Raw genomic sequence first — 20,894 nt, forward strand, 5'->3', positions numbered from 1 at the left:
GTCTTCTAATTTATTAGAATCCTGTATTCAGAGTATAATTTCTCGAGGCTGTCACATCTACGAGCTCGAGTGGCAAAGTTCTTTGTCCTATGTCGTGTTAAGTACTGTATCCTACTAGTCTAAGGAACCTGTATGGTGGTGGCGGGGGTGACTGGAGGTAGTTCCCAGATGGTGGTGGAGGCAGGAAAAGGGGGGGAGGGGGGTTTATCTTCATTTCGGGGCTTAGCGTCCCCGCGGCCCGGTCCTCGACCAGACCTCGTTTTTGTTACACACCCCCAGGAAGCAGGCCGTAGCAGCAGTCTTAACTCCCTGGTACCTATTTACTGCTAGGTGAATAGAGACATGAGGGTGAAAGAAATTGCCCATTTGTTTACGCCTCCGCTGGGGATCAAACCCGGAACCTTTGTACTAAGAATCCCGAGCGTGATCACTCAGCCGTCAGGCTGTGGTGGTAAGAGTAGCTGCCTGGCGGTGGTGGCAGGGAGGGAGAGGGGGAGGATCCCCCAGGTGGCGGCGGCGGCGGCTGGAGTCGGCTCCCAGGTGGTGGTGGCAGGAAGGGGGGCGGGGGACTAAGTGGTGGTTCAGGTGGCGACGGTGGTTTTATGGTCCGTGATATTGTTTGTGTTTGGTTTGTTGAGTCAGGTGTCCTCCCGCCCCGCCACTTGCCTCTTCCACACACCTTCCTCTCCTCCTTCACTCCTCTCGCCGCCCTTTCTCAGGCTAATGTAATACCTGTCCTGCCAGCGTCACACCATAACTGCTACGGGCGGTTTATGAGGGAAACCTTCCCTGCGGTGCCGCCCTTCTTCCCTTTCACTGCCCTGCGGTGCCGCCCATCTCCCCTTTCACTGCCCTGCGGTGCCAGCTCCTGCCTCTTCTCTAACGCTAGGTACTAAGACGGCGCACACCGCCAGAATGCACCGTTTTCCCGCACAAGAAAGAAGCGGAACAGTTGTCTTGGCGTTTTACTAAATTAGGCAAATGCTAAGGCAAGGTTGCCAGCAGAACTGCCACTACTGTTGCAGTAGTAGACATACGAGCATATTTGTATCCCTGTTTGGTTAGCCATTCTGTGGCGGCGCAGTGTGTGCAGGGGGCGGCAGTGTAGGGAGGCACCGCCGGCTGGTCTTGGTATACTGTCTCACGCGGGCTTGTTTCGTCTCGGGTGTCTCCTGCTCCTGTGGTTGCCTTGGCAGGACTCCCACTGTTTTAGTTTGGGCGGCCACTCTAGGTGAAGAAGGGGGTGATAGTTGCCACTTTGGCCTCGGGGGGGGGGGGGGCCTATAGAACAAATGAACATTCTTGTGACCAAGTTATCTTAGGTTATCTTGAAGATTTCGGGGCTTGGCGTCCCCGTGGCCCGGTCCTCGGCCAGGCCTCCTTTGTTACACACCCCTCAGGAAGCAGCCCGTAGCAGCTGTCTAACTCCCTGGTACCTATTTGCTGCTAAGTGAACAGGTGCATCAGAGTGAAAGAAACGTTGCCCATTTTTGTTTCTGAAGCCTCTCGGAATCGAACCCGGAACCTCAGGACTACGAATCCGAAACGCTGTCCACTCGGCTGTCAGACGCCCTTCACATTGCCAGGACACAGTCCCTAGAGACTGTCTTAACTTGCAGGTACCTAGGTCAGTTTGGTCAAGAGAGGGCATGAGGTGAAAGAAAACTGCCAATTTGTTTCTACCCCGTCGGGGATTTAAACCCGCCGGAGCGGAGCGGTGAATCCCAGTTGTTCACCGCTTGACCACGGAGACCCCCCCCCCCCCCACCGTGGCCCTGAAGGACGCGGGTTCGTTACTCTCGTCGGTGGACAGATGGAGGAAGTTGTTGAAGCAGCTGACGTCACTTGTGGCTTGTGGGCAGGAGGAAGCGGGGAGTGAAGGGCTGTGTGTGTGTGTGGGGGGGGGTGTATGAGTGGGGGAGGAAACGTCTGGTGTCGGCGAGGGCAAGTGTTCAAGGAGAGGAACGGTGGCAATGGGGGGTTGTGTCGGTAAGGGTAGTATGGACCCCATTGTTAGTGTTGGGTTAATGGGCATAGGTAGAGGGGTGGGCACTTGGCGGGCGCGGCCACACATGAGGGGAGCGTGTAGGTTGGGTGTGGAGGGACGGTAGGTGAGAGCTACAGGTACACTACACGACCACCACTACTCCTACACCCTGCAACACTGCACCAACTACCACCTCCAACAACTAATATGGCTCCCAACACGTCTTAGATGTCACAATACGAACTCAATTTTGTCATTGTACTGGGGCGCCTGACAGCTCAGTGGAGAGCGCTTCGGATTCCTAGTCCTGAGGTTTCGGGTTCGATTCCCCTGTGGAGGCGGAGACAAATGGGCAACATGTTTCTTTCACCCTGATGCACCTATTACCAAGCGGTAAATAGGTACCTGGGAGTTGCTACAGCTGCTACGGGCTGCTTCCTGGGGGTGTGTAACAAAAAGGAGGCCTGGTCGAGGACCGGGCCGCGGGGATACTAAGCCCCGAAATCATCTCAAGATAACCTCAAGATAACTTAAATGCATTTAATTAAAATTCCGTTTTGCTCCTAGCCAATTTAGTACTCAAGCTATCTTAAAAACATATAACTGGACAATTTAACAGGTTCTTATTGTTTAAATTGCTGTATTATTACCTTTTTTAATTTTTGTAAAGTTCGATTTTATATTAAATTATTTAGTTCCAAACAGTGTGTTTAGTATGTTGATAATGGCATTGAAGACAAGCGAATGAGGTGAGGGACTTGGGGCTCCAGCCGCGCTGTACTCTCACCCTCCCACCAGGAAATCCGGTTTACTCCCCCCCCCCCTCACCCCCTCCTGTTCCTCACAGGTCCTCCCTCTCTCCCTCATTCATGAATACACTCCCATTGGTGTGATGGGAGTGTATGCTCGCTCCCATACACCTATTTAAAACTATCAAATCATAATATACAGTTCAGTATATGTGTGAGAGAAATTTCTTCATCTAACATGTTTCACATAATGAGAACGCAACTTTCTGAAGTTATCCTCACATCTCGCCGACTCATTTGTCAGTATTTTCTCTGTACCCTTCTTATCCAGCCCTTCCCTACCCTTAACCCTTCTTATACGACATACATAGATGCAATAAAGCGCCTAAATTATTGGGATCGTCTCAAAGTTCTCCAAATGTACTCACTAGAAAGGAGATGAGGTACCACATACTGTAATATACACGTGGAAAATACTGGAGGGTCAGGTACCAAATCTACACAGTACAATAACAACGTACTGGAGTGAATGATATGGAAGAAAATGCAGAATAGAACCAGTGAAGAGCAGAGGTGCCATAGGCACAATTAGAGAACACTGTAGAGAACACTGTATAAATATCAGAGGTCCGCGGTTGTTCAACGTCCTCCCAGCGACTATTAGAAATATTGCCGGCACAATCCGTGGACATCTTGAAGATAAAACTAAACTTCTAAGTTTCGAACCAACCGGACTGTGGTTGCTATGCGGGCCTCCGGGCCGCTCCAAGCAACAGCCTACTGGACCAAACTCGCCCAAGTCGAGCCTGGCCTCGGGCTGGGCTTGAGGAGTAGAACAACTCCCAGAACCCCATCAACCAGGTATCCTTAAACGAGGCTCTTTTGTCTCTTTGGTCAGGTCCTCTTAAAACTGCTAGTGCTACTCTCCAGGGTAGTGAGGTCCTGTACCCTTAGTGGTCTTGCAGCTCGCGCCTCTCGGCTCGGCAACGAGCCTTGTTGCCTTTTTCAGTTTTGTCTTGCGCTTTTTTCAGGCGAAAATTTCATGGGTGAACTCATACGTTGTGTATAGGAAGGGTTTGACATTTTGTCTTCAGAGACAATAAGTTAGAATCTCTTGTTCCTGATTTTATAATTTCATTTGGATTTCTTAAATTATAAGAGCCATTTTGAGACCATTTATTTAGTGCCAGGGTCATTTTGCACGGTATGACAGTTCCCATGATTAATTTGCATAGTCTGCAAACGTTGACATGAAGAATGTTTTTTTTTCCATTTGTCATATACTAGCCTACATTTATTCATACTAGGAGTATGAACCCTTTGTGGTTCATACTCGACATACTCTAGTCAAAGGACCAATCGGGCTGTAGTGGATATAGAGCCCGAGAGTTGCTTCAAGCAAGAGCCTGTTGGCCCAAGCTCTCGCAAATCAAGCCTGGGCCAGACATGACCGGACCGGACCGGACCGGCCGGACCGGACCGAGCCGGGCTTGGGAGTAGAACCACTCCCAGAACGTCATTCAGGTTATGGTGTCCCGTTTCTTATTCCCATCGTCTAAACTCTAAACTACATTTGACAGAGGATTTGGCAGCTCACTCGCAGCTTACTGAGTTGATGCAAAGCTTTCCGACACCCTGATGAGGACCTTGTATCCTGAGAATCATGAAATTAAGCTGTACATTCGTATGTCGATTTGTTTATTGAAATTTCAATTGAAGTCCCATGTGTGCAGAGTTTAAAATAATCAACTTGTGCCTGTGTTATGAAGAGTGAGTGTTGGAGGTTGTTGTGTGTGGTGGGTGTGAGGCGTGGTGATGTACACAAGTTAGGACGGTGGCGGCGGCTGCGACAGGCACCTGGGGTATTGTGTGTTAATGACCTGCTCTCTCTACCTGTTACATTGACATGGGCAGCCACGCCTTCCACTCGCCTCCTGAATATTGGCTACTGGTCACGGCACTCCTGTAATGATGGTCACGTCTTGCGAGGGTCTCTCTCTCTCCGTGTTGCATCAAGGTCTTTGTGGGTATTGTTCTGTGCTTACCTAACACTCGCAACGGTGTGTGGTGTGCTCTATATGCACGCATTTAGCGCGTGTTTACTGTGTGCGTGCAGGAATGAAGTGTTAGTGGGTGTGTGTGTGTGTGTTTTAGTGGGTGCGTGTGTGTAGGAGTGGGAGGAGCGAGAGTGGAGGAGTCCGCCAGTACCAGTATCCCACCACCGCCGCCGTCGACCAGTGGTGTTAGCGCACATCCTCCTCCCAGGCCACGTGGACTCCGCACCGCCCAAACTCATCTGCTGCACTTCTCCCTACGTGTGCACTGATTCTCACCATAGTAAAGGGGTGTGCGTTTGTTGTGGAGTGTGTTGAGGTAGTGCGGATAGTGTTGGTGGTGTGCGGCGGGTTAGGAGACGTCGGGGACCTTGCCTGTGGGTCGGGTGATCAGCGAGGAGCCAAGCGTGTGTTTGTGGCAAGAGTGGTGTTCGTTATCACCTGTGGAAGCAAAGCCACCTGCTGATAGCCTGTGGGATATGCGACGATAGCAGCTCGCAGTGCGCTCCTCATACCCAGGCACTAGTTGAGCTGGTAACGTAGCCCCGCGCACTGCTGCTCAACTTCTCCTGGCCCCAGCTCCTGTCCTCCCAGCGATCCTAGCTCTACCCTGTGTGGATCCTTCGCCCCCTACATTGTAGCACTCTACCTTCTGCTGCAGACTGTGTAAGTACTGGTGTGTACCTGGGAGTACCCATAGGGGGGGGGGGGCCACGTGTCAGCCACGAGTGACGGACCCCGCAGGTGTTCCCCCCACGCCCCCTTACCCTACCTCCTGAACACTACACTGCCCCTGCTCGTGTGTGTGTGTTCAGTTTCTCCTTTTTTTGTGGTGTTTCATATATTGTGGCAGCCGTGTCTCCCAAGCTTGCCAGTGGTGAGGCAAGTTTAAAAGTGGTGGTGGTTGTGTGGGGGTGGGGGGAGGGGGGTGCCATGTGGTGCCCATACCGGTGCCCACCAGACTGGTCGGGTGGTGTCTCCCGGCAGTGCTGGCCATGGTAGCACAGAGTAGTAGTAGTAATAGTAGGGTGATATGATCGGGGGTCTTAAGTATTTACCGTTAAGTAACAAGGAGGCAACACTGGTCTTACTCCTCCAGTGAGAGCAGTGAGGGAGGTGTGGACTGGGAGACCCTAGACAGTGCTGCTGTACCGATGACAAACCCCACTTGCACCCTCCTTGTACGGGTTGCACCTTGGCCTAACGTTGTAAGCTTGGTGTTATAGTATGTTGGATGGTTGCTCTACTCTTGGTTAGCTGCCGTGTGCAGGTTTTTGTATGGTGGGTGTGACGGCGTGTACTGGTGAGGTTCTAAAGTTCATCGCCCCCTCGGTGCGCCCTTGGGACACCATCTCTACGTGGAGGGGCGACGTGTTCGTCTACGGTCCCGGGGACGGCTCTCTGGGCCTCTCAACCTCTGCTTGCCAAAACTTTGTTGGTGTTCAGTACTTTTCCAGCAAGTCTTAAGAAATATTGCCGGAACAAAAATGGAAGTCTTCAAGAAAAGTTTTCAGCATGAAGTGCCAGACCAACCGGGCCGTAGAGGAATTATGGGTCTGCGGGCCACTCCAAGCCCGCAGCTGTTGGATCAAGCTCTCAAGTCTTCCTGTCCCCGAGGCGGGCTTGGAGAGAACTCCCAGAACCCTAACTAGGCACAGTCCAGATTGTGTGGCTGGGCAACACAGCCTTATCCGCTCAGATTTGACTGTACGTTTACTATCGCGACTTAATTCCTTCATAATGAAAACTGTAGACGAATATTGCATTAGCAGGGCGCTAATGACAGTTGTTTCTGCGCCAGATAAAATAATGTATCTAGCTCAGAAAATAAATGATCACAAGTTACTTGTAGCTAGAAGTTTCTAGTTAGTCATGATTAACCAGATTGTTGGTGGTTTTTAGCTGGTAACGTGCGCCTTCACTAGTGTAGATGTCATTTAAGGTCATCTCTGGCCAAATTAAACATGATGGTTGAGGGCTAACAGCACTTGTGCGGCGCTTACATCAACCATTTAAATTTCAAAGGATTTCAGAGTTTTTACTGTGTGTGTGTGTGTGTGTGTGTGTGTACTCACCTATTTGTACTCGCCTATTTGTGCTTGCGGGGGTTGAGCTTTGGCTCTTTGGTCCCGCCTCTCAACTGTCAATCAACTAGTGTACAGATTCCTGAGCCTACTGGGCTCTATCATATCTACATTTAAATGTAGATATGATAGATATTAAATACATATCTGCATTGTGTGTGTGTGTTATTATGGAAAATGTTCCAAAGGTGTACGAAGGTTGCTTTACCAGTTCTTGTTTATGTCCAAGCGGGAGTGTTTAGGTACACTAGTCTAAATATTGATAGAATGGAAAACGAGGAATTTAGAAGCACTCTGGTGGAGACTGTTTACGCATAATTGGTCACACTTACTGCCGTGTTAGTGGAGTGTGTGTGGGGGGGGGGGAGTGCAGGATGTGTGTGGGGGGGGGTGCAGGATGTGTGTGGGGGGGGGGGTGCAGGATGTGTGTGTGTGGGGGGAGTGCAGGATGTGTGTGTGTGGGGGGGGGGGTGCAGGATGTGTGTGTGGGGGGGGGGGTGCAGGATGTGTGTGTGTGGGGGGGGGGGTGCACGATGTCTGTTTGGTGTAAATGATGTTGGGTACGGCATTTTTTGCGTGTTGGTTTGGTGTAGTTAATGTATCTTGCACCCCATAGAAACCCCGAGGATGGTAAAGGACCCCATACCCATCCTGTGGGCGATAGTGGAAGATGATTAGAGGCACGTATTGAACTCATGAACTGAACCCCCAAATTCATTTAGCTAAGAAGGTTAATATGATAGCTACATAGTTTAATGTATGTGAGCAGTTCGTTCAAGACCACAAGTGTGGTCTCCAAGCTAAACAACTTAGCACCGGCGGTGTGCTAGCTTTATATTTTGATTCGCTTATGATATTCCTCCCTGCCAACACAGTGGGCGGCGTGGAGAGATTAGTTCAAGTAAGTGTATTGAGAAAATTTAGATCACCTCAAAAGATAAAGTAGCTTAGGGTATTTCTACCCTCATAGAAAGGTTAGTTACCTGCGTTTACCACAGTACCTACAGGTAACAAACTGATAGACGATAGACTGCTATAAATATAGAACAAAGATAGATAGTATGGATAGGACGGATAGATGGATAGAACAAAGATAGACGGCTGTAATTTCTGACGGTAGAACATTTTGAATTAAATGTTACACATTTCTTGAAAGTTTCTAAGTTTATTTTGTTTAGGTGCAGGATGTGCACCACTTTGTGTGTGATATAAGATTAGATATGATATCAGGTGGTGTGAACTGGGCTTGGTCCCCTCCTCCATGGCCTTCCTCTGTCTACTTGCGCCATCATTGCATCTTTGTGGTGTGGTGCCATTACTGACACCATGTTAGGGTGACTGTGGCTCTGGAGGCAGGCATGAGCGCGTGGAAGTGGCAGCAGCTGGGGAGATAGTGAAGCTCCGCCCTCACTGTGATAGTGTACTGCAGCCTTGGTGGACCCGGCCCTCACGCGGTAGTCATATGACACCTCCTCTCAAGGTTTCCTTCACCGCTCCGCCTAAATATATTTGAATGATTCTTAAGTGTGTACTGTGTAATAATACTCGTTTATAATGCTCGTTAATCCAGCCGTCAAACTTACTGTTTATGAGCAGGCGATGAGTCACAATAACGCGGCTAAAGTATGATGACCAGACCACACAAGCTAGAATGTGAAGGAACGACGACGTTTCGGTCCGTCCTGGACCATTCTAAAGTCGATTGTGAGAATGGTCCAGGACGGACCGAAACGTCGTCGTCCCTTCACATTCTCTTGTGTGGTCTGGTCATCTTACTGTTTATGAATGAAAAATAGCAACTGATGGTGTTCGAACACTTATTGAACAGTGCTTCGATGACAATGTTTGAATCACAACGTTGTAAATGGTTCACCCACGTACTACAAATACAAATAATCGCCAACAGAACCCAAACACGTGACTTAACTAAGCCTAACTATACATAGAACTCTTTAATATATAATATTGGTATATAAATGAGAACAATCCTATTTCGAATACACAATACTTTTAAATACTCTACCAACCCGGCCTGAGGACGGGTTGGTAGAAAGGAGACGAAAAGGAAAAATCACATAATAAATACACAAGATACTGGAATGCTTGATCGTAAATTTACACCATAAAATAACATTAGAGCAGAATAGAACCGTTGAAGGGTAAAGGTGCCATATCCATCATCAGAGTAGTGTATCCTATGTTCTGCTATGGTGGTATGTTCACTGTATTAGTTACGCTACCCAATAAACTGGCCCTTCTGGGCAAAATGATTAAAATTCTCTATGAACATCAGGTCCACAACTACTCGATATCCTTTCAGCAAGCATGAGAGAGATTGCCGGTATCAAAGTGGACGTTTGCCAGCGAAAATTAGAGGCCTGCGGGCTACTCCAAGCAACAGCCTGTTGGACCAAGTTAAGACAAGACAAGAAAAGTCGAGCCTGGCCCCAGACCGGACATAGGGAGTAGAAAAATGGCCAGAAGCTATTCCAGGGATATGGGTAGTATTTACAATAATGTTAGTAGTAGAGTAATTAGTTATAATATTAATGATAGTATGTAGTGGTGGTGATGGTAAGAGCAGGATGCCGGAGACCACTCTTGGTTTCTTTTGTATTTGTTTATCAATAACAGCCAAGTTCCTTAGTCCAGAATCCGCGTTTAAACAAAGACTTAACTGACGCACTGTGCGCGCGTGCGTGCGTGCTTACGTACGTACGTACACGACGGGACACTAACTACACACTCCTTGCTGTACGCTCAGCGACTGTTTAACCCACGTCTGTGTGTTTACAAGTGTGGGTATCTGTGGCTAGCTCACCAGACTTTCTTACTGATAAGTGATGAGGGAAGTGGTGGCAGCCCACATAGCCATCACAGCCAAACTGCTCTGGGACTTACTGTATAAATAAACACATACAACCCACATTAACACAGCAACAGAAGCACCACACTGAACTTGGCACATTGATCCCACGCACAAGATCAACCGCTGTGTGCTTCTATAACGCATACAACCAATTCTGGGAGACCTCACAACACCAGGCAACCATTCTCGAAAGTTTAAATATTAACTACACCCAACATTGGAAACACCTCGGGAAAACTATGACTTCTGAAGCTTCCCAAAAGTCATAAGCAGCAGCTATGCTACATTTAAACACAATACTCAAGATAATCCCAACATGACGGACCCTGGTAACGTCATACACATTTGCATAAACACTTGTAGGACATCTTCCATCCACACCCACCTGAACACTTTAAAACATACACAGTTGACACGTGGATACGTCATAGTCGCAGAGAAATACCATCTGACATTATCATAAGTGAAGAAGCTCGCCTAATAAAGGTGTAAATACACAAAAGGCCGTGGCGAGGTTTCGAACCTACGTCCGAAAGCATCCCAGACGCTGCCTTAATAGACTGTGCTACGACATGGTCAAAAGAATTTTTTTTTTTTGTTAAAAAGATATATATATACAAGAGTTGTTACATTCTTGTACAGCCACTAGTACGCGTAGCGTTTCGGGCAGGTCCCTGGAATACGATCCCCGCCGCGAAGAATCGTTTTTTCATCCAAGTACACATTTTACTGTTGCGTTAAACAGAGGCTACAGTTAAGGAATTGCGCCCAGTAAATCCTCCCCGGCCAGGATACGAACCCATGACATAGCGCTCGCGGAACGCCAGGCGAGTGTCTTACCACGGAGACTGTTTATGTGATTTCTGTGTGCAGTGAGCTGTTGACATAAGTTTTTGGATTTAGGTCTACTCCATGACAAACTACATTTACAATAATGATAAACAATTGATTAAAACGGCTGTCGTCACTAAAGACTGAACAAGCTTTTGATAGTTTGGTAAGAGGGACTGAAATAAATAGTTGATTAGGTGGAAATGAACAGTTTGTTGCGCCTCTTTATCTTTAATAATGTCGGCAGAGTTTGCTGCAGTGTCGTAAGAAGTGTGTTAATGTAAGCGGGTAGAAGACTATTAATGATGGAGGCGGACCCAGGAGCTGGAGCATGATCAGAGAGGCTCTGGTGGTGGTGAGCACAGCTGGCTACACTGGCTCCAGGACCCACGACCACCACCTCACACGCTTCATAAGGGTTTTATTGAAGATGATTGTGGTTCAAGGTTTTAGTAAGGGCCACCCAGCCGCCGCTCTCAGCCAGTCCCTGCCCGAGGGTGGGCGGGCAGGGAACCGGTGGGTGCGTGACGAGGTTGTTTGCCTCGTGTCATTACCATGAGTTTTGATTAACGTGGGGGGGGGGGGGCGATACTGGTGACGTTCTTGGTTGTTGTGCAGCCAGTACGTTCTGTACTCATCTCAGACATTCAGTTCAGCTATTAAGACGCGTTTTTTACGTTATCGTAACCTAAGTTACAGATGAAACCTCTTAAGAGATGTAACGGCTCACAAATATTTACGTTTTCTGTGAATATTTCACTCCATATTTCCCGTGGCGCAGTGATAAGACACTCGTTCATCCAGCAGTGAATGGGTACCTGGTTGTTGAACGGTTTGGCGGGTCGTATTCCGGGGACCATTACGATTAAGGACTTGCCCGAAACGCTACGCGTCCTGGTGGCTCTTAAGACTGTAAGAAACGTGCGTGTGCGTGTGCGTGTGCGTGTGTGTGTGTGTGTGTGTGTGTGTGTGTGTGTGTAAATAAATAAATAAATAAATAAATAAATAGGTTAGAAGAGTTGCTTTGGCTAGAACGTTTCTGGTTATAGTAAAAGGATGTATTTGTTACGAGGTGGCAAATGAAGAGAAGGAGCTGCTTATCTAGCCCAAGGTTACCTGCTGGCGGCCAGTGGTGTAGTGGTTAGCGCGCGTACACCCCCCCATCCTCCCGGGTCGTGGTAGCAACCTGCAAAATAAACTGAATTAAGGCGCAACGCAAGTGTAAGTCCATATTATTTCATAGCGACTAATGAAGCGTGGGCTGGGAAATAGCAGGCAGACTCGTGTTCCCCCAGTGTGTGTATCTGTTCCCTGTGGCTCCTAAGCTAACTCAAGGATTTAAAGTAAAGGAACAGGTTTTCCTGTTCTCTTACTATTAAGTAAAGGCTGTATTTTAGAGTTGACAAATGTGTGTACTGATTTTACAGTAGAAATTGTAGTTAAGCAAGCACTCTTCATAATTAATGACAGCTCTGAGCATAACTGCCTAATAATGGTTTAAAAAATAACGTAATTTCAGCAGCACGACAGTATACTCCAACACATCTAGGTTATTTATTTTAGGTTTCTTCCAAATACAATTTGGTTGGTGTGTGGTGGGAGCCTGCCGTGCCTGGTGAGGTTTCCGAGAGTACTTTTATTCCCCGAGCCCAGCCCGGGCCAGGCTCCACTTGTGATAACTTGGTCCAACAGGCTGTTGCTTGGAGCGGCCCGCAGGCTCGCATATCCACCAGTCCGGTTGGTCCGGCACGTCTTGCAAGAACCTTTCTAATTGCTTCCTGAAAAAGTCCACCTCTGTTCCGGCAATATTTCTAAAGCTTGTTGGGAGAGTATTGAACATCCGTGGACCACCTTTCCCACTGGCCCTCTGCTCCTCCACAGCTTCCCTCCTCAGTTGCCCCGCAGCAGCTTGCCCACTGACCTTCACTTTCTCCTGATTAAGATTAAGCCACCCAAAAGGTGGAACGGGCATGAATAGCCCGTAAGTGGTGGCCCTTTTGAACCATTACCAGTATCAATAGATGAAACTGGAGATCTGTGGAGGTGCGACTGCATCCTACGTGACGGGAGATGTCTCTCGTGCTTTCTCCTGATTTTGTACTGTGGGAGATGAGAGATGGGAGATTGTGGGTGGGGGAAGAGTCGGTGGGGTAGACACGGGATGGAGGTGGTCATTGCTTAGGGGTTGTGGGGTGGGGGGGGGGATCCTGTTTGGGTAGGTGTAGTTATGAGTTGAGGTATTCAGGCGGTGAAGGACCAGTTGCCTTAGACTGCTTCAAGGTCAGCTTTGGCGCCTGGGGGTGGCAGTAGGTAGGTTGCATGGGACCCGTGGGTTACCTTGTGGTGATTCAGAGGATCAATGTCCTATGGGCCCGGTCTCTAACCAGCCCTCATCACTGGTGGTCTGGTCAATCAGGCTGTTAGACGCTGCTAATTTGCAGTCTGAATTGTAAATTACATCCCGGTTAATTAGATATCCTTTAGAGATTCTTACAAAGTTCCCTTTTGACAACCGTGAGAGGTCGGCTTATTATACAGGGTGTACCAGAATTTATATGAAATAGATAGAATCTAAAATCCTACTTAAAACAGGTGTTTTTACCTAATTATGATGAAAACGGATATTTATAAAGCATGTCAAATCTTTAGTAAGAAATTTGAGTACATGTATGTATGAGTGTGTGTACATGTATATATAACATTAATAATTGTGTAATTAGCGTCAAAAGATTATTTGCTTAGCTAAACGAACTAGAGGGTTCAGTTCCTGAACCGATTATGTGCCTCTGTAATCCTTTACACCACAGCCCACGGGATGGGGAATGGGGTGCATAATAAGAAAGAAATTGAAGGTCCGTGTGTAGCCGTGCATATTTCAGCAGCGTTGTACTAGAGATTGTGTGGGCTGTTGTCGTGGACGTGTCGAGTCTGGCTTACCTCAACAACGCTCTTGCTCCAACCCAGGGACACCCGTCCCAGGGACACGGGTGTCCCTGGTAGTTTCTATGAGGATTTTGTTGATCATGACTACACTAACTCCTCTGTCTTTGAGGGATGCGAGGTTGAATTCCTGTAACCTTTCCTCGTAACTCATACCTCTCAGTTCTGGGGATAGTCTGGTAACATCTCTGAATCTTCTCTAACTTGGGGGTGTGTTTAGCTAGGTAGACTCAAGGTTGGAGCTGTATTCTCCCAAGATTAGTGTTGAGATATGTAGTATACAGGGTTCTGAATGTTTCTTTATAAAAGTTTCTAAAGGCAGCTCTCTCTTGCTCTCTTCCCCTAATTACATTACATTACACTAGAGTTAAAGTTTAGTAGCCGCGTTCTGGCCCATTCCTGCAGTTTGCGCAGGTCGTCTTGTTGTCCATATCTTCTTCTATCGTTTATAAGAGCCCTTGTAAGTGTGCAAGTAGTGGAGGTTGTAAATGAGTGGTGCGTCTACCTCTCATTCTGTTTACCTAGCGTGTGCCTGCCAAACATGTGAGTTGAGTAAGGCAGGTGTATGCTGGCGTTGATATATAATTGCTGTCAGGACGCATACTTTGGGACACGTGTGTGGGCTCTGCTCACACCCACAGAGTGGGTGGGTGCCGGTGCTGATTAATAATAATAATAAAAAAAGATAATGATTTTCTGGAAAAGGAAAATAATTCTCAGAAGTATTAAAGTTTGAATCTTGAAGTAATATCTGGCGCTGCTCTTGACAACCTCTTGCACAACATTAGCCTAAGTTATGCCTGGCGGCACCTCAGTAGTTCCCTTTCTCGGCTGTACTGGTTGTGTGTGTGTGTTTGCAGGGTCGACTCCCGACTCTTGAGCCCCGCATTACAGTGGCAGGTGTTGGAGACCACGGTGTGAAGCCTCGTGAGATCTCCCAACCTTACTACCCATCACTTCTATATTTGTTGTCCCCTTCCCCCATCTTCGTTACCCCTTCACTATTCTTCTCTTATTACCCATTTCCTCATAGTTGCACTCCCTGGCACCAGCCCAGATATGGTTCCCTCACCATTTTCTCTCTCCCCTGATCCTCCACTCTACTCCCATCCTCGTCCCCGTCCCTGAGCCTGGCTGCACGCTTCCTGTCTTGTTAGTGTGTGGTTTTTATTTGTTAGTCTCTGATAAGCATAATGGGGTTTTTATATATTATAATTAAGTTTTAAAAGTTGTCAGTAATTTCCTTATAAGGTGAACATGGACAAGTGTTGTTTTTGGTTGTGGTGTACCAGCGAGAGGCGCTGTACTCGCCTAATTGTGCTTGCGGGGGTTGAGCTTTGGCTCTTTGGTCTCGCCTCTCAACCGTCAATCAACGGGTGTACAGATTCCTGAGCCTATTGGGCTCTATCATATCTACATTTGAAACTGGGCCAACCGTCAATCAACGGGTGTACAGATTCCTGAGCCTATTGGGCTCTATCATATCTACATTTGAAACTGTGTATGGAGTCAGCCTCCACCGCATTCCAGTGTGTGCTTGTCACTAGTGTCGTCTCCCTCAGCCTGGCCTTACACTAAGTACAGTGCGTCTTAAACTTGCTCCTTCCTCGCCAACATTTTCCTTTATGCAATACGGAGGTAATGTGTTAATGTAGGCTGACTTGTAACACGCGATTAATATATAAATTTGTATTGCAGGTACGTACTGAAACCGGTTATACTGCCTCGTCTCAGGTAATGTTGTGGCCTGCCTGGTATCAGGTGAGGTCTTGCTTTCATTCGACTTTTTTGTTTATTTCCACTGTTTTGTGGTGGAGCATGTTTTGCCCATCTAGAGTTTCCCGCCCCTCCTCCTCCTCGCAGGAGGGACGTCCCCGCACACATGAGGAGGGTGGGGACTCATTATGGGGCGCTGTGGATAGAGCACAGAGTGTGTGTGTGACGGCGTGACATCAGTATATCTATGGGGACGACACGCCCAACACCACTACTGAATACTGTATTTATATAGAACAGATTAGCAAAGCTGAAGTTTCTCTCCCCTCCTCGGTGCTCTCCTGGTCATGCTGACGACTAAAAAGAAATTTTGGAAATGGGAGCTGGTCATGGTGAGAGACTGGAGTAGACATGTAAGAGTAAAGGTAGAATACTGAGGTTGTCTACACGTACAGTAACAGTGATGAGACAACGGTCACTGTTGCTATACTGTCAGCAGGCAAGGCGTCCACTTCCTCTCACCACGCACTCTCTCCTCCACCTAAAATGGCCTTTAGTTTACAACGTAATGAATAATTGACAAATCCCTATCCAGCCCTTTCCTGAAGATCAGTATTGTATTTGTACTTAACAAAACCCTCGCCCCCATCACACTGCCACACATCACCGCCACCATCACACAAAGATTCAGGGTAGTAGAATAAAATACTAGTAGAATACTACCATAGAGTAGAATATCAGACTGGCCGGTGACCTCTGGCCGGGCTTGGGAGTAGAACAAGGCGAAGAACCCCATGAGGCAGGTACCACAACATACCACCGTCACTCACTAAGAGTATAATACCAACACAGCAAGTCACAATAAATATTTAGGAGAGTTGTTATTAATAGTATAGTGAGGGGCGGGGGGGGGGGGAGGCGTGGCCCGAGGGACGTGTACTGCCAGCTGAGGTGTTGACATAGTTTAGTGGTAGCAGAGCACACCTCATTAATGGCTTGGCTCACTCTAATATTTACACAACACAGGTAACGCACTCCACAAATATATTGTTTTGACGTGACGGCTTTAAATCAAGATTGATTGCCTAGATCAAGAAGAAAGATTTGATGCTACCATTTTATTGTGAGTGACCAGTCATGGAGTTAGAACAAAAAATGGAGTTAGATAGTAAGGTCGACCAATGAGGAGCGTGGCCGCTCGCTGACTATCAGGTGGTTGACTTGATGACTCGTGTCCACTTAAGGCATCTGTACCTATTAATTTTGAGGTGACCTTCACACCAAGGATATTGGTGTACCGGGTGAGCGTGACAGGTGACGCTCTCCAGATACAATACTTTAACAAATCCGTCATGGTTAACATGTGTAAGTAGTTGTGTAAATGCCATGATAAATCATGGCCCTGGCCAACCAGGTTGTTGAGAGCCGCTGCACGCATGTTGACGTGTAAATCACAACCCGGTTAAACAGTTGTTCCTCCTTGCTCCTGACTTATTCTCGCGCCCTCCTGGAGGCAGTCTGGGGAACCAGCTACAGCACCATCGTTAAAGAACCAAATATTGAGCTTGCTGGACAGGGTTATCTTGATTTCGGGGCTTTAGTTCCAACACAAGGCTCGGCATGGTCTCCCAATGCAATGTTGTCTGTAAAGAATGTTTTACCGCAAATGTCACATGTTCTGCATGTTTGCCACAGAACTTGTGTAGTACAGTAAGCAACCCCACACGGACGTAATGCAAGTGCAGTACGGCCTCACTAGAGCAAGGTGATCCTGTAGGCTAATGTCACTGTATTACTAAACACTGCTCTACTTCACAGCGGGTGTAAATAATCTACTATATTCTCCACTTTACTCATTACAGCATCACTGGGTTATATCACTGTGCTTGTTTATATCCTCCTTCGTTGGTGCCTTCTCCCCTGATTTGTGGACATGTCCAGTGTCTGATGTGTGCGCGGCGTGGCCGTGTTGTTGTGATAATGACTGGTGTGTGTGTGTGCTGCGCCTCGCACGGGGTATTAACACTTGCCTCTGGCACACCTTCCAGGAACTGTGGCCACTAAGGCCTCGCCTAGTAGTACCACTGTACGTGTATGTTTAGGCTTATGATTGGTGAACACAAGTGTTCTTACGCCATACTGGTGGGGCTTCGCCCGCGTGCCCCACTGTGTATATGTTGCCAGAGCCACGCGGAAACCTCCGAAGGTTTGAGGTCACGTGTTATTTTTACTTAGAAGATGAGTTAAAGTTGTATGCCTCTCCCTGTCCCACTCCACCCTAGCCCCGTCCCCACGCCGGCCCCTCACTTACACGTCATCACTAAGGCTCCGCGACGGTAATAGCTTGATTAAAATTGGCGCACGAGAGGTGCAGTTAAAGTGAGCATACCTGTGCACACCATTTGGGCACACCTCTCCTAACTTGGGCACACCTGCTTGTGGCTTGGGCACACCTGCCTCTGGCCTCTGGCTTGGGCACACCTGCCTCTGGCCTCTGGCTTGGGCACACCTGCCTCTGGCCTCTGGTACACCTGCTTCTGGCTTGGGCACACCTACTCCTCACTTGGGCACACCGCATGGCGTGGGAGTGGGGGGTAAAGAGGTGTCCACAGACCTGGTGAGAGGACAGGTGTCCACACAGAAGGGAGGCCAGGTGGACGGGTGACCAGCTTGTGATGAGGACAGCTCAGGGTCCAAGGAAGTTATTGCGAGAGTTAGGAAGTCCATCTCTTGGTAGGCTGAACCCCAAACGTGTCTTGTCACCTCCGGTGCTCCAGTGGTAGTCACTTCAGGTTTTGTAAGATGTTCCAAGGTAAGAAAGCGTAAACAGAGTTGGTATAGCGAGGTGTTGGTCGTAGGTGTGAGGGGAGGAGGTAGCGTATGTAATCTGTGGAGTAGGTAGGAGGGTGTGGCTTCTTTATTGGTGATGTTTACAGTGCGTGACTGTCCACCCCTTCCTCAGCCTTAGCTGCCGCCCCTCTACCACTGTGGCTAACTGTGCCACATTTATCCTATCTCTCTCACTTCCCCCAGTCCCCTCACTCTTACTACACAGTTGCCAGGGTAGTGCTTACCTCACACTGGCTGTGCTCCACCTCTCTATGCCCTGTGTACTACCTTTCTTGTACTTACTGCATTTTATTCAAACTTTAGTTTCGGTGGTTGTTGTTTTTAGCTACTTGGAACGAAATGTCCATGTAGCACGGGCTATGGTGAGCCCGTAAGTAGTTTCGGTTGAATTTTTGTGTTAAATACTGGTGGGGAGGTGCGGAGAAATTTGGCGCGCGCGCTTTCTTCTTGAGGGTGGAGTTGTGTTGAGAGACATGTCTTCCTGTTTTACATTGTTATGTGCGCGTGTGTCAGCGTGTGTAATTGTTCCTGCCATGTTGACACTCGTCATGCTCTCTTTAATATACATAACGGAATTGTATAAGCATATGTGTGTTGGAGAGAGAGTTGGATATAAATACTTGGAAGAGTTCAATTGAGGAATGTCAAAGAGCATAAGAAATATTCAGAAAATACTCAACTATGGGCAGTAGGAATTGTTGTAAAGATTCATCATTTAGTGTGTTGGAGAACACACAGGTACGCGGACTTCTTTTAGTCATTCGGAGATGTATTGGCCCCGTATTTTGACTCTTATTGTTTTCCTGAGGGTGTGCCAGGCGATGTGCTTCTCTCCTCACCGTTAATATACGTTTCCTAACTGGTACTTGAAGCTAATTGGCTTGTATTTGATGACATTTCAGTGCTAGAAGACCTTGTGAAGTATAGACTGTGTGTGTGTGTACTCACCTAGTTGTGTTTGCGGGGGTTGAGCTCTGGCTCTTTGGTCCCGCCTCTCAACTGTCAATCAACAGGTGTACAGATTCCTGAGCCTAGTGGGCTCTAGCATATCTACACTTGAAACTGTGTATGGAGTCAGCCTCCACCACATCACTTCCTAATGAATTCCATAAGTGTGTGTGTGTGTGTGTGTGTGTGTAGATACAGGAGGAAGAGTTGAGTGAAGAGGTGTTGGTAGAGGTGAACCGGTTGGCTGGTGTTTACAGGCGAGGGGAAGTGACGTAATGTTTGTTTACAATATATGGTAGTGATGGAGGAGAGTGCAGAGTCGCAACGCCCGCCATCTTCCTCAGGTTTTAAACATTAGGTCAACACAGGCTCTCCGGGTCAACAATGGCACATGGTGGTGGTCAACACAGGCTTTCACCAGCAACCTCTTCTTGGGACACCGCCTTACTGTGTGTGTGTGTGTGTGTGTACTCACCTAGTTGTGCTTGCGGGGGTTGAGCTCTGGCTCTTTGGTCCCTCTTATTGGATCACAGAGCTCTGTTCCCTCCGATTTTCCTTTTGTGGAGTCGCGTCGAAATTGTAAAGTTTATCTGAAGGTTAGAAAGGGATTCCCTCAGCGCTAACTAAGATTTTCATGAGAGTAGACAATATAGAAGACACAGCGAATCTCTGTAATGTTAATCAGGTATTTTAGAAAATAAGATGATTAATTTGGATAAGTTCCAGCAATGGAAAACGGAAAATATCATAACGAAAACCACAGATAAAATGCAGCCAAATAACACTTACAAATTTATACAAAAGATTTAGGAATAGTAATAATAATGTGGGAAGAGCTTACCTTATTAACGAACACAATAAGCAGCTGTCGCAACTGCAAGGAAAATGACAGGTTAAATAATAAGAACTTGTCAAAGAAAAGAAATATGCCAGGTCATTGACGAGCACTCGAAGGCCTTATTGATATCAGCTTGTCGTTTTCAATGTCTTCTACAGACGCAATTTTCATGCTGATTTTTGTATCATCAGCAAAGGAATGGCATGAAGTTGACTTATAATTTATGAGACAAAACAATGGTGTAAAGAGCTTGTCTAGAGACGGAGCTTCTCACTGTGCTTGGACTTGATTTTATTTGAGTGACTTACTCAAATAAGTTTAAAGTTTCTCAAAAACTTGAGAATCCAACGCCCTACCTTACAGAGGACTATGTCCTCACTTAGTGGTCTGCGTCCTAGACTCCCAACCCAGGTTCAATCCCACGGTAGGACAAAAGCGGTTAAGCACGTTTTCTTTCACCTTGATGCCTCTTCGTCTAGCGGCGCAACTGGTACCCGGGAATTAGGCAGCTGTTGTGGGTTGCATTCGAGAAAAGGTCACTTGTTGGCCAAGGGAGACCTTGGTAAACCCAAGTACAGACTTCGTGTGTCTAACAACGGCAATTATAAACGTTGTCCTCGGTCCCCCTGAGGTATCTGGCTTGTAACCCACAAGCCAGATACAACTGGTACTGTGGATCACCCCTGCGGTTGTACAGGTGTGCGCGCACACACCTGCTGCAGCTTAATTTTCACAAGTGTTCTCACACGTCACCAACACCACACTTACTTCCTCAAATGACACTACCGACCTACATGTTCGCTACCTCTTGTTAGTTTTGGAGATCAACTTGCCTGCAGCCCGTTCTCTGACCAGGCCTCCTGGTTGGTGGTCTGGTCAACCAGGCTGTAGGATGCAGCTGCTCGCAGCCAGACGTATGAATCCTATCATGTTGATTGTAGTCTTTTGCAGGCGTTTCTCAAGTTTTGTCTTCAACTCCGTGAGAGGCCGGCTAGTTGTCCCTTATGTGTAGGAGTGTGTTAGTCATG

At 47.6% G+C, this 20,894-nt stretch overlaps 1 protein-coding gene across 6 annotated transcripts in view; it reads left to right on the plus strand.

Moving 5' to 3' along the window:
* HnRNP-K (Heterogeneous nuclear ribonucleoprotein K) overlaps window positions 1-20,894 on the plus strand; it is a 182,474-nt gene that overhangs the window by 79,121 nt on the left and 82,459 nt on the right. The window contains exon 1 of one of the 6 annotated variants that reach the window (XM_045749898.2): window positions 4,778-5,456. The exons of the other annotated variants lie outside the window; for them this stretch is intronic. The gene's annotated coding sequence lies outside the window, so the exon portion shown is untranslated. Of the gene's footprint in view, window positions 1-4,777; window positions 5,457-20,894 lie in introns of those variants that run through there. 6 annotated transcript variants of the gene reach the window in all.

Source organism: Procambarus clarkii, chromosome 47, assembly GCF_040958095.1.
Source record: "Procambarus clarkii isolate CNS0578487 chromosome 47, FALCON_Pclarkii_2.0, whole genome shotgun sequence".
Lineage (NCBI taxonomy): Eukaryota > Metazoa > Arthropoda > Malacostraca > Decapoda > Cambaridae > Procambarus > Procambarus clarkii.